General features: G+C 34.8%; 1 long non-coding RNA gene across 1 annotated transcript; it reads left to right on the top strand.

Moving 5' to 3' along the window:
- The first annotated feature begins 2477 nt into the window (after nucleotides 1-2477).
- LOC140854519 (uncharacterized) lies at nucleotides 2478-12304 on the top strand. Its single transcript, XR_012137730.1, has 3 exons — nucleotides 2478-3023; nucleotides 9832-9919; nucleotides 10002-12304. It is a non-coding gene; the product is annotated as an uncharacterized lncRNA (long non-coding RNA).
- The last annotated feature ends 2513 nt before the right edge of the window (nucleotides 12305-14817 follow it).

Raw genomic sequence — 14817 nt, 5'->3', positions numbered from 1 at the left:
TCGGTCAATAGTTTGCTTATCACAGAAGTTTTCATGCAATAGACTTGGGTTAAGCATCCAATTTTTGGCATCTATAGGGATAGATGTTAGTGGATGTAGGGCTTCTCCCAATCTAGGTACATAGAATTTAAGTTGAAAGGGTTCAACATGAATGGGTGTAAAGGAGTTTACTTACCCATATATTCAATGTACTAAGCTTAATGTGATTTATGCCTTGTGCATAATCATTGATTTCAGATAGATCCATGTAGGATCTTTTGAAAAACAATGAAATACAATCTCAAAGTACTTGAGAAGTACTAGAGGAGTAGTGAATTAGAAAAGTTTCAAGCAGCAAATTGGTTTTGACTTAGTTGAATGCTGTTAGTAAAGATTGCTAAGGAAAGTCGCCTGATGAAGGGTTCATTATTAAGTTGGATGTCGTCTCACTGACTACCCATGCACATCCTAGGCACTTTCACCTCATTCATGATATGATCATAAAATGAGTTAATTTTAAAGAACAATATAATAGAACCAGTTCACTAAGCCTTACACAAATCGCTACCATGATTGCATGGACATCAGGTATAGGGATAATTGGCTTTAGTGCAAGTGGGAGATTAAAAGAATAGTATCTTACAAGCCAATCGCATAGAGATGCGAAGGGACTTTTCTTTATTTTCTTCCTACTCATTTGCACGACATTAATTATTTTTATTTATGAGGTATTATATTTTATCATTTGCTGCATCATATTTATATGCTTATGATAAACCCCATAGATTAGGACAATGATTTTAGGGCCATGATGAGATCATGCCGATGAGATTTAAAATCTTGATAGCTCCAATCTAAAATATTCTCAATCGTTGGATCATCGAGTCGGAGATTGATGACTCGATAAGACTAGTACATCCTTTGTATGCTCAATGGAGAGGGTAGTTGATCTCACAACCACTTGTGTGGTGACACTAATACAAGGATGTATGTACTCATTAGAGAATGAGTTCACGGAACGACCCACAGAAAGAATATTTGATGGAGCCTTACAGCATGTCAATAGATAGTTCTTCAGTGGGAGTGGTGTATGTGATCCTTTGATCTGAGATCATCATCGTACCTTATGTACACGGATCTTTACTTTGGTTTATTCTATAGCACATCACTTTGAGATGTGTGTGAGATATTTGGATATGGTGAAGTGTGCATAAAGATTATGAGTGGTCAACAAAGAATCATCACTTCTTGTAGGAGAAGAGAACATCCTATGTGATCTCATAGGATGGTAACTCTGAGAATCTCTGCTAGAGCAGGGATGAATAGTAGAAATGATTTCTACTGGTTCATCAATTGAGTTATCATCATCGATTGAGATATATATGGTTAGATATTTAGGTTTGACATATTTTTATATCCATAGCCTTTTCGGATGTTGTGTGATCGAAGAATTGAATTGCACGGTAACTCACCACGGAAAGATAATTTAGTATTTTCATCAAATTTCAAATCTTCTGGATAGCATAACATATTGCTAGACATCAATCTTGACTTGTGGACTCATCAAAATTAAAAGAGTTTAATTCAAGATTCAATTAGGAAGAGTCTAGTTGATTGAGACTCTTGAGCTGACCTAATCCAAGCGGATTAGGGTTACGTTGAGAGTCTGGATCCACTGCTGGCTAGATTTGGAACTAATAAGTCACACACAATAGTGATTTGATCTTAGTCCAATCTATTTGAATTTATTGTAAATTCAATGGGTTAATTGAATTGCTAGCACATGAATTAACCCAAGTTCCCAATTGGGTTCAGTGCAAATATGTTTGTGCTAACCCTTTGCTTGTTGCCTTGACCTAATGTGATTGGGTTGGAACCATCTATTTATTAGTTGGTTTATCTGATTTATATGAAAGAGTTTCATGTGAATAAACCACTTCCACATCAAAACCACATGAGAGAAATTAATAGGCATCATATTTATTTTGGAAGTTAAGGAGAGGAGTCCTTCTCCTTTACTTATCTTAATTTTCTTACATGATCTACATGTCCCTTTATTTTGTGCGCCATGTGATGATGCCTTGGGATAATATGGATATGGAAGAGAGGTGGAGTCCTTCTTTGGAAGGAACTCCATGCCAAATTAATTTGGATGCCACCTTTAATTTTGGGTTGAAATGGAAGAGTCCATTTCAACATGGACTCTTAATTCTTTCCTTTATTTCTATGCATTTCTTAAATCCTCATGACATGAGATGTCTCTTGGGATTATGGGGTATAGAAGAGAAGGAAGAGTCCTTCTCTGACAAGGAGTTTGAATGCCAAAAATTAATTGGTCCCTTCCTTATTTACGTTGAGTTTGTGGAAGAGTCTTAATTGTTAAAGACTCTTTGTTTCTCACGTTAATTCTTTTCCCATGCACAATATGATTGTGTATTCATTTTTTTCAGGTAGTGGAAGAGTCCTTCTACTAGTGAATCACTTCTTTTTCTATGCCAACTACTTGTATTCCATGCAAAAATAATAGGTGGCATGTAATAATTTAGGGATGCCAAGAGTTGGCGTCCCATTGTGTCGCCCCTTGTTTCCTATTTAAAGGGGGCACTACTACCTGATTTGATGTGCCAAATAGGCTGAGAGTGGGCATGGAAATGAGTGGAATAATTGAAAAAAATCTAAAAAAAAGATAAGGAAAAGAGAGAGAGAAAAATAGAAAGGAAGGGAAGAGAGAAAATAGAAAGTATGAGATACTTGTCCTAGAAATCAGATTGTTCATGTACTGAACATAAAATCTGATTTATGTGTGGTGAGATCTTTTGAGAAAGGGTTCCTAAAGAGGTTCTAGTAGAGGTCATGAAGGCAAATAAGCATTGGTGCAACAGGTTCTTATGAAGGACGGACGGCAGCAAGCTTGCGAAGAAGGCTGCAGCACCATGACAAGTTGGGAAGGGCCTTGATCAGTCCCGTGTGGATCATCATTGGAGGGCTTCCACTTTAGAGTCTTATGAAGATCTTAAAGTTATCAAATCATAGTCTTCTCATTGGTATATGTCTTCTGATCTCTTCCTGATATGTGTATTTTTTATGTTTGATTGTAATCATCAAGGGGTTCCTAGGATTTTGTATTTCGATGGTCTAGTTTATTTGTTAAACATGATTTTCAAATGTTGAATGCATGTTAAAATTTTTAAAATTCATATTTCACTGTATTATCAGAATCCAACAATTTTTGCATAAGGTTAACCATCAATCAAATTAACGATTAAGCCCTTGAATAATTCTCAATCATTGATCAATCATATGATCAGTCAGAAACTTTTTTTGAGTGTAACCCCATAGGTTCGAACCTAAGTCGGTAGCACAGGAACATATTTTCGAACCAATCATTGTAACCATCTAGCAATGATAATCCGACATCCAGATAGGTCGAATGATGGCGAAGCAACATTCAAGAACCTATTAGTGTATGGTTATCGTATAATTCATCCCTTTGACCCTAATGCTCAAGGACGACCTAGGATTTAACTGTCAATCCTAAAAAGTCATCCATATTATATTTTAATCTTTTAAATCTATCACATAGATTATCAAAGCTCAAGTTTTGCTAAATTGAAATATATTGATACATTAATTCTTACTAATTCGGAGGGGTCAATCCCATCTTGACTCATGCACCGACTTGACAAGTACTTGACTGCACCCAGAGACCTTCCATCACTGAATTATAAATTTGGATAGTCTAGCACCAAAGTATAGTGAGTTGCTTGCAAGTCATCGTGGTGATCTCAGGTCGGAGGAATACTTATACCCATACCCTTCACGAGTTACCCTTGACAGCAGAGTGCTCCGCAGTTGGTCACGTTCAGTGACAATGTACTCATACATCTCACCTGCATACTATACTAGTATCTCCACACTATTTGGTTACGAGGACAATCAATACATATGGCACATAACGACCTACACTTGATATCACTATCATCCTAGTAATAGCGTATTGTTTGGTCATGAACCAGTTTAAGAATTATGCAATAAATCTTCCTTTATCAATCAAAGTAATCCTAAGAATTTCATCATAACATAGGAGTTCGTTAGAAGAATTTCTCATCGCTTTACCCCAACATAGTTTAAGCAATTTAGCATGAGAGAGCATACACCAAATTCTTTCACAAATAGTATGATTCATTCTTTGCAACTCCATTATGTTGAGGTGTTTTAGGAATAATTTTCTCATGCTTAATGCCATGATCTCTATAATATTTTTCAAATGGACTCACCATCATTATCTGCTCGAATTTATTTTAGTTGCCTTCTTATATCTCTTTCAATACCGACATGAAAATACTTGAACACATCGAGCACTTGATCTTTCAAGTTTAAAATAAAAGTCCACACTTCTCTAGTATGATCATCAATAAAAGTAACATAATATAAAGTATCACCCAAAGCTCTAACATCCATAGTGCATACATCAGTATGAATCAAATCTAAAATATATGATCTTCTATGTGGAGAGGATTTATGAAATGCAACTCTATGTTGTTTGCCAGTTAAACAATCAATGCATGTCTTTAGAGATGTACCTTTGAGAGGAAGGAGTTTCTTTCTAGCAAGAATGTCAAGTCCCTTCTCGTTCATATGGCCAAACCGCTTATGCCATAATTCAATAGAGAATCTTTAGCTATATTCGCCTCCATCTTGTATAATTTTGTTTGCATCATATAAAGTGTGCTTGATTTCTTCCCTCTTGCTATCATTAGAGAACCTTTAGTGAGCTTTCATTTTTCTTCACTGAAGTGGCTGTGGTAATCTTCATCATCAAGTATTCTGGTAGAGATCAAGTAGAGGTGGATATCTAGAATATGTCTCACATTTTTCAGTAATAGCTAGCATCCAATTCGATTTTCAAGCAAACATCTCCCATACTAACAATCTTAGTTACTCTATCATTTCCTATCATGATATTACCAAAATTATCGCTAGTATAAGATGTGAAGAAATCACACCGAAAAATAACATGAAAATAGGCATCTGAGTCAACAACCCAAGACCATCATGGCATGTAAGATTTTGTAGTATCATTATCATAAATAATGGTGACATCAACATTAGATGCAACTGCTACTGTGTCTTTTTCATCATTTTTTCTTCACCTCTCTCTCTTGATTGCTCTCTTTTAAATTTTTTATACTTCTTTTTTCATGTGCCCTGGCTTGTCATAATAAAAATATTTGATCTCTTTTCTGAATTTGGATTTTTTTCTTAACTTATCATGGTAGTTAAAATTTTGTGAATTTCTAATTTTACTCCCTCATTTTCTGTAATCAATGCCTCTGACTTTGTAGTTATACTATGTTCTCTTTTTCTAGTCTCCTCATTAAGCATACTATTATTTACCATTTTCAATGTCATCATACCATTAGAAGCTAAATTACTAAATGATATAATCAGAATTTTTCAACTGTCGGATAGAGAACTGAGCAATAATAATGCTTGCAACTCATTATCTAGCATTATTTTCATAGCAGCCAACTGATTTATTGTATTCTGAAATCTACTCAGATGCTTGGCAACTGAACTTTCCTCCTTATACTTCATATTCACGAGCTGTTTGATCATAAATGCTTTATTTTGCATGATCTTCCATTCATAGAGGCTCTCAAGTTTCTTCCATAAATTGTGGGATTAGTCTCCATAGCAATATGATGAAAAATACTATCATCTATTCATTATCTGATTAATCCAACTATCTTTCTATTTATTTTCTACCACTCTTGTCGAGTTTTCTCATTTGGTTTGGTATTATCCCCTTCAATATGATTGTATAAATTTTTATAGAATAATAAATATTTCATTCAAGGCTTTCAAACTGAATAATTAGAAGACATAAGCTTAACTATACTTTCATCCATATGTTCTTCCATTTAATCAATATAAGAAAATTTAACTAATAACAACCTTGCTCTAATATCATTTTATTCAGAAAAACTACCATCATGAATAATAATACGGCAAACTTCTTTCCTCTTTTTATGCAAATTAAATAGGATATTGCAGAGCAATAATAATTTCTATGATCTATTCAGATAATTAATAAGTAAAAATAATCAAGTAATCCATAAAAAGAGATGCCATAATTTTGATGTAAATCTTCTACTATTTAGAATAAGGAAATTACTATAGATTTTATTTAGATCAACTAAATATTACAGAAATATATTATAATCAAGAATAAATCTTGATTTGCATAATAAAAATAATCATCACCAATAAAGTAGGTTTCAATAATAAGCAGAGATAGATTTCACCAGATATGTGGATGCTTAAAATAATTAATAGAGAAAAATTTTCAAAGATCAAAATCATTCAACTTGTAGCTCTTGATATTAAAAATAATATACCAAAATTTTATCACAATCAAAATATGATCAGCCATTCGATCATCTGACAGAGTAGCATCTTTTTTTCTTTATTTTTCTTCCCCTGTTGCTGTCGCCTCTTTCTTTTCCATGCCACACTAGTTTCTTGCACACTAATTTTCATTCCTCTCCTGGCTTTCACGCACTACATATTCATTTCATTGCCCTAATTAAATAGGCCCAACGAATAGAGTCCTACTTAGACTCTCCCCCTTTTTTTTTATTTGAAAGAGGTGTAGTCTCACATAAGGAGGGACCACCCAACAATATGAACTAGGCATAGATGGCTACTATTGACAAAGTGGAAGACACAATGGTAGGAGTGTAATGCTGGACTATGGTAGAAAGCTAAATTATACCTACTCCTAGAATAATGTAGATTAAAGAAAAATAAAAATAAGGATTCATAGGATTGATTATCGAATGGTCTCCATGCACAATACATATCTAATATTCACATTAATACATAATAACTATTCACTTTGATAGTTGTGATCTATGTTCTCCACTTCTAATGTCTTTGATAACTGGCACTAGTTGCTTTTCCACTATGGCATGCCCATCAAAATGCCACTTTGCATCAATTGCCAAATAGATATTATGCCAGTCTTAGTCCATCATTAATCTATCTTTATCCTGCATTGGCCATCTCTGTAGTACGATCTCTTATATATTAAAACACTTTTGAGATCAATCACCCTTGTGGTTAATCATAGGTACCTTGATCTTTTGGCCTGTTTATCGATATTATGGCTAAATCTTCCTCCTTCAGTCTATCCCTCCATACTTGTTCTTTATCATGACCAAACTCCATCAAACCTGATGAGGATCATGTAGCTTTCACCTATTTGACTGTATCTAATTTGGTCCATGTGGATCTTGCTCATGATTGTTTCCTAACTTCTTAAGATGTGCTATAAAACATAACATGGATTGATGATGATGGATTTCAATGGAGTTTGATGAAGGTTGAGATGGGGGCCGACATGCTACACAACCATCAAGGTGGTTCAAGACCCTATTATTGAGGTCCACCCTCTTAGAAAAGATGAGGAGGTGGGAGATAGTGGTGATCCGAAGATGGTGGTTATTAGTAGTTGAAGGACCAATAGCCAAGGAGGCAACGATTAATGGCGGCCCATGGCATTGAATGGCCAAGGATGACTCGAGAAAGAAGAAACACCCATATTTAAATAGGCTTAAGTTCATCCAATTCTAGCCCTCATGCCAATAGATAGTGCTCCACGTTGACTGCAAAGTAGCCAGAATGAAAAAGGAAGGTCGCGAATGGCAGGATGGTAGAATAAGAAAGTTTGAGGACTAAGAATGATTATAGTGGAAATTAGCAATCTCTCGCTATAATTAGGTTAGGAATTATGGCCTTAAGGTTAGGAAAGTTGAGGAATAGAGAAATCAAGGCTATTATCTTAGCTCCAGTAAAATTGTAATGATGATTTTGATATTACAAAAAAAAATAGATTATTAGTGATGGCTAACTGTCGTCGCTAATAGCAGAGTATTAGTGACAGACTCCCATCGCTAAAATTTTTCAAAAATAACATCATCACTAATTGCCATTATTAGCGATGGTAAATATCTCATCGTTAATAAGCATAATTAGCGACGGTATTAGCGACAACAAAAATCATCACTAATAGTTTAAATTTTTTATTAATTAGAATTTAAAAAATTATTAGTGATGACAATATCATCGTTAACATCATCGTTAATAGTTTTTTTATTTTTATAATAAAAAGTTTAAAGAACTATTAGCGATGGCATTTCTGTCGCTAATGCCATCACCAATAATTTTTTATTTTTTTATAAATTTATAATTAAATATTTTAAAATCTATTTTAATCATAGTAATAAGCAATAATATTTTTTAAAATTTATTATAAATAAAATAATAATTATTTATCATAATCATGAATATAAAATTAATTATATTATATTAAAAATAAATTATATAATTATATAAATTTATATTACTTTATAAATATCAAAATTACATACATATCCAAAACAATCATGTGAGATCCTTCTCATCATCCTCTTCATCTTTCTCCTACTCCTATACATCCTCTCTAATAGCTGATGGATGAAAGCCATATATCCCAGCATCCTGTAATGAAAAAAATAAAATATTATTAATATATTTCGATACGAAAGTATGTATATCAATACAGAGACATATATTTTGATATGCTACTTCAATTCTCAAACAGATTATTTTTATGCATTTTATTTGATGATACGAAGCTATAGACACTTGATCCATCGATTGGATGGTTAGATTAAATTTTTACCCCTAAATCTCCTTCTTAAACTCAAACCTAAATATGTGAAGCTTCTAAATATAAAAATTTAAAATAAAAAAAAAATTATAGCTAGACTTACTATGATGGCTGTGATAATGAGCCCAGCTGATCGCACAGATATGGATCTAAGAGAATATCAAAGATTGTATCATGGATGGCATCTCAAAAGCTCTAAGGTCACTAGCTCAAAAATCTCCGCACGACCTTCTCCATATATGCATCACCTCACGTCTGGATCATCGAGGCCTGAGAGAAAGACATCGAAGAGTATCAAGCTATTGGAGGATCGAATCTATAGCCAAATCTTATGATCCGACTCCTACTCACCCCTTCGATGGCCCTAAGCTATCCCTCAAGTTCAAGAAGGGGCTGAGAGGATGGATCCTCACCATGCCGCGATACGAGATACTTCGCATAATTTGCATATACAGTTTAGAAATTCATTAGTACATACATATCAATATATATAAAAATTTAATAAATAATATTTTAAGTTTGTTACCACGATTTGTCGAGATCTAGGATCTAAGTAATCATTAGTTCTTCTAGACTGGTGTGTGGCCTCCCATATCTACAGATACCTTAGTGCATAACCCAGCTACCTTATCTATAATAAATAAATAATAAAATTAAATTAATTAAAACATACATATGATCAATTCAATATGAAATTAATTTAAGTGTAAAATTTTTATCAATCTATCAGCCATAACATATGTGTCAATGGAGCCGCTAGTTGCTTGATCGGATGCTACTGGGTAGATCAATTTTGTCGTACTGTCTACCACCTACCAAAGTACTCCTCAATACTCCATTAGTCACAGAGGGCCTCCTATATGTCCACCGCATCTAGTGATTTATGTAAGACTTTCAGTTCGATGGTGACTTGGAATTGAAGTGCTCTATGACAAACTATTGAAGGCTGTACAGCCCATCTCGAAACCTCCACATGGCCACCTCCTCAAAAGTCTAATGGCCAGCCTCCTCATCCTGAGGAGTCTCGAATTGATAGTACTCCTGCAAGTAGAAGTAATCGTATATTAATAAATAGAATACAAATCTACCATAAATTTAAAAATTAAACATCTTTGACTTACTTAGAATATCTACAGACTGCATCATGAGCCTTCGATGGCCAATTGGAGAACTCATTCATCGATCCCAACATCGATCGTTGGATGATCTCGATAACCACACGAGGTACCTCAGGCTCTGTAAATATGCTGTAAAATTGATTTTGAACAATAAATGTTAGTCTCTAAAATGGTTAAATTTTAAACAGATTCAATGAAGATATAGTACTTACGGGCAGCTCTGAATATGGAGAGCTCTCTATCCTCCGATTGAGTTGGAGGTGCCATGAGCTGGGTGGGTCCTCTACCATGCTGCTAACTCTAAGAGCCGGATGCTGCTTCATGTGAGTGTGGGATCACTGGTGACCCTACAGCATCCGTACCTAAGAGTATCAAGACATCATAAAGAATGTTATATTAGATAATAAGAGATAAAATAACATAAAAGAGAATATCTAAAGTATTAAAATTTACCATGTGTATGTGTACTGTAGAACCATGCGAGCTGGTTGCATAAGAGCTCTCTCCTCGGCTGTGACTGCTCCAGCCTCTGGAAGACATGATCTATAATCTCTGAAAATAAAAATAAATAGATTCACAGATTAATTATATAAGTATGGATGGTAATGTAAGATTTAAAATGATGCAAGATAAGTATTTAGATGTTTGGTACCCTTCGGATGTTTGGTACTCTTCAGATGGGTGGCAATGCAAGATAAGTATTTAAAACGAGTCAGAAGTCCAAAAGTTCATCGTAAGTGAGGAGCAGTACTCATCGACCTCTTCAAATATTTGGTACTCTTCAGATTCTTCGTGTGACTCTTCTTTTTCTTCTACTTCTTCATCTTCTTCCTCTTCTTCCCCTTCTTGGATAGGATTATCCTTTAAAACAAACTTAGAATTATCTACCTCCTCATGTTGGCTATCACGTAGGAGAAAATCTGGAGCATCCAACTTTGTATCTATGAAAGACTGATGAACTCCAGATGTTTCATCCTCCTAAAAGTATTCTGATAAATGGGACTTTTCTTCTTCTTCGAGTGCGTAATGAACGGCCCGAGACTTAATTTTGCATATAGCCTACCATTCTTTCCTTCCTCTCTCTTTTGATAGAAAAGGAGTATAATACACTTGAACAGCTTATTAGGTTAGCATAAAGGAATCATTGACATATGCTTTTGATCTATGTTTGATTTCAATAAGCCTATGTCGTGGATCAACCTTCATACAATTGTCGGTATCAAACCATCGGCACTTAAACAGAATGACACTATTGCCTTCAAGGTAGGTCAACTTGATCACTTCTTTGAGGATTCTATAAGAGTCACTCTCCATCTCTGCCCACTAGCTGACCTTTATACACACACACTGCTGTTCATTATACTCTTATAATATCCATATTGCTGCATGTAAAATTTGAAACCATTTATGTTACATCCATTATAATATGTCACATACTTTGTTGGCTTGCAACCTAATAGTCTTAGCTTCTTAGGTATGGATTCGCCTGCTTGCATGACCTGCATATTATAGAAAAAATAAATTAAAAAAAATTAAAATAAATAAAATGATAATGATTGCTTATCAGTTGATGGAACCAATTTGCAAAGTTCTGTGAGCGCTGAGTGGAAAGTTCTTCCTCGCTTATCATCAGGTTGTCCCATCTTAGATCTCATCATATTGTCTATACATGCATAAGATAAATATGAAATGATAAATGATTAAAGAGTTGAGATTGTGATAGATACTTACTCAACATATGGGTCGATCTCTATGCAATTTAGCAAAACAATATTTCTGTCTATCGAAATTCAGTATCAGTCAATACCCGATGACCTCGTGCCCAAATTCATGAGTGGGATAGGCAAATATTAAGATCTCTACCTCTGATCCCTCACCTCCATCATCATTTGACCCACTTGAGTAAGCTTTATCTGCACATTGAGATTAAAGTAGTGTCGACTGAAATTAGAAATTTCTCCAATTATGTAAGCCTCTATAATAGAACCTTCGACTTTGGCCTTACTTTTCACTTTCTTCTTAAGACTGTGCATGTATCTTTCAAATAGATACATCCACCTATACTACACTGGTCTCCGATCTTAGCTTCATATGCCAGATGAATCACGAGGTGCTCCATGGAGTTGAAGAAACTAGGAGAAAATATCTTCTCCAACTTGCATATAATCTCTACACTGCTAGCCTCAAGATGGAGATGTGGTCGGCAGATAGTTCAGTAGCACAAATATCTTTGAAGAAAAGACTAAGCTCGATCAAAGCACTCCATATAGGGTTGGAAAGGAGATCACGCCAAGCTAATGGGAGTAATTGTTGCATGAAGATATGGTAGTCATGGCTCTTAGCCTATATGATCTGCAATCTTTGATGTTGACGTATCGAGCTAGATTATTTGCATAATTATCTAAAATTTAAGATTTTTACACCATTCACATACCTCCTTCAACTGCTCCCTCATTAAGGTGTAAGTTGCTTTTAGCTTCAAAATTTTCTAAGAGACACCTTAACCAGCTCTAATAGAGGATGCTTGCAAATATTCTTCATATCCACTCGAGCCTTGGGATTGTCCTTCATCTTGCCCTTGACATCCATAACAGTGTAAAAAATATTATCGAAGATATTTTTCTCAATATGCATGACGTCAAAGTTATGACGGATTAAATTGGTAGACCAGTACGATAATTCCTAGAAGATGTTGCGCTTCACCTAGTTATGAGTTCTACCAAACCTTCAAAGTTTCTCCTTATCAAATAGTATGCCAAATTGGACTTCATCCACTTGAGATATCCTCTGAAATACTTCCATGCCATTGAGTTACGGGGGTGCCTGATCCTTCTCTATTTTATTTCTCCTAAAACTATCCTACTGCTTTCAAAAAGGATGATGTTCAGAGATAAATTGATGATAACAATCAAATCAGTAGGGCTTACGACTATGCTCAAGTTGAAATGCTTTTGTATTCTCCATGTAATAGGGATATGCTAGCTTCTCATGAGTGCTCCATCCTGAGAGCATCCCATAAGTAGGAAAATTGCTAATGGTCTACATCAATGCAGTCTTCATTATAAAATTCTACTTCTTCGATACATCAAATATACATATGTCATCGGACCATAAAAATTTTAGCTCATCAACAAGAGGCCTTAGATATACATCAATACTTCTACCAGGGTGTCGTGATCTAGGAATGACTAATATAAGAAAGATGTTATATTTTTTCATGCACATCCCAGATGATAGATTGTATGGAGTAATAAAGACTTGCCAACATGAATAAGGGGTCGCTGCATGACTGAACGATGTAAATCCATCCTAGACAGATCCAGTCAGACATTGTATGATTTTTAAGCAAATAAAGGATGGCAAACATCAAATTTCTTTCATACCTCACTGTCTAACAGATGACTTATCATATCGATGTGCTTGCGAATTTTTCTTTGTGCCATCTCATCTGCCTGATAATACTCTTGGACCCATAAAGCCTCCGAAGCCTAAGAGTGAGGGGAAGGTATTACAGAACCTTATATAGTATGACCTTATGATTTCTACCCTCTTGCCTCGGCTTTAATCAACTTTTACGGCCTACGTCACATGAGTTCTTCAGTTGGTCCTCTTTGTAGAAAAGCATGTAATCATTATGACATGCATCTATCTTCTTGTATCCCATACCTAATCCTTTCATCATTTTCTTTGAAGCATAGAAGCTCCCAACAAGCTTCTCATCTTTTGGTAGCATCTTCTTTATTATTACTACCATCCTATCATAATAATTGACTGTCATATTAAACTTGGCATTCAAATTCAACAACTCTGATACAGCTGATAATATAGTGTGTGTTTTGTTGAAAAATATGTCCCAAAAGTCAATCGTCAACTTGTTGATGGTTGAGCAACCTTGTATTATAATTGATTTGTTAATAAATAAAATATATTTTTGGTATTTTCATCATAAATTTTTATCTTCTAATGAACTTCGTTGTTGTGATGAAGTCCTTAGGACTATTTAAATTTGATAAAGAGAGAATTTATCAATTAATCCTTAAAACTGTTCACGATCAAATGATAGGCTGTTAATAAGGACGACAGCTTCTATCAAGTATAGGTCGCTGTAGGCCATAGGGGTTGGTTGTCCTCTTAACTAAAGAGTGTGGAGACACTGGTATGGCATACAAATGAGATGTAAGGTACATCATCATGGAACGTGACCAACTCCAGAGTATTCTGCTATCGAGAATATCTCTGATGGAATATAGTATAAGTATCCCTTAGACCTGAGATCGCCTCAGTGACTTGAAAGCAACTCACTGTGCTTTGGTACTGGACTAACTAATTTTTAATTTAGTGATGGAAGGCTTCTGGGCACAGTCAAGTACTTACAAAGTCAGAGTGTGATCAAGATGGGATTGACCACTCTAAGAGTTGGAGAAGAATGAGTCACTGTATTTTAATTTAGCAAAATCTTGGCCAGGGTAATCCATCAAATGGATTTGATATTTTGAAATACAATGTGGACAATCTGATCAAAGTTGATAGTTGAACTCTGAGGTATCCTATGACATTTTGGTCAAGAGATGAATTATATGGAAACTATATCCGTATGAGTTTTAAAGATGTTATTCTACACATTCGACCTATCCGACCATCGGGTACCATTACTAGATGGTCACTTCGATTGGTACAAAAATTTATTCTTATGCTACCGACTTAGGTTTGGATCTATGAGGTCACACATATTAGAGTTTATGATCCGATCGGATGGTTGATCAACGATTAAGAATCATTTTAGGGTTAAACGATCAATACGATTGACATTTAACCTAGTGCAAGTATTGTAGAAGGATCGATTAGCAATTCAATTGCTAGTTAGCTTAATTTGATTAAGCTAATGGGCTGAGATTAAGTCTAATTGAATATGATTTAATTAGATTTAGTTTGGGCTTGATTGGATCAAGTCTAATTGGTTTATTGGATAAGCCAAGTGCAAGAAAAAACTAGTCCTAGTTCAAT

The sequence above is a fragment of the Elaeis guineensis genome, unplaced genomic scaffold (assembly GCF_000442705.2).
Source record: "Elaeis guineensis isolate ETL-2024a unplaced genomic scaffold, EG11 Super_Scaffold_1000033, whole genome shotgun sequence".
Lineage (NCBI taxonomy): Eukaryota > Viridiplantae > Streptophyta > Magnoliopsida > Arecales > Arecaceae > Elaeis > Elaeis guineensis.
This window is presented reverse-complemented; position numbering and strand designations above follow the sequence as displayed.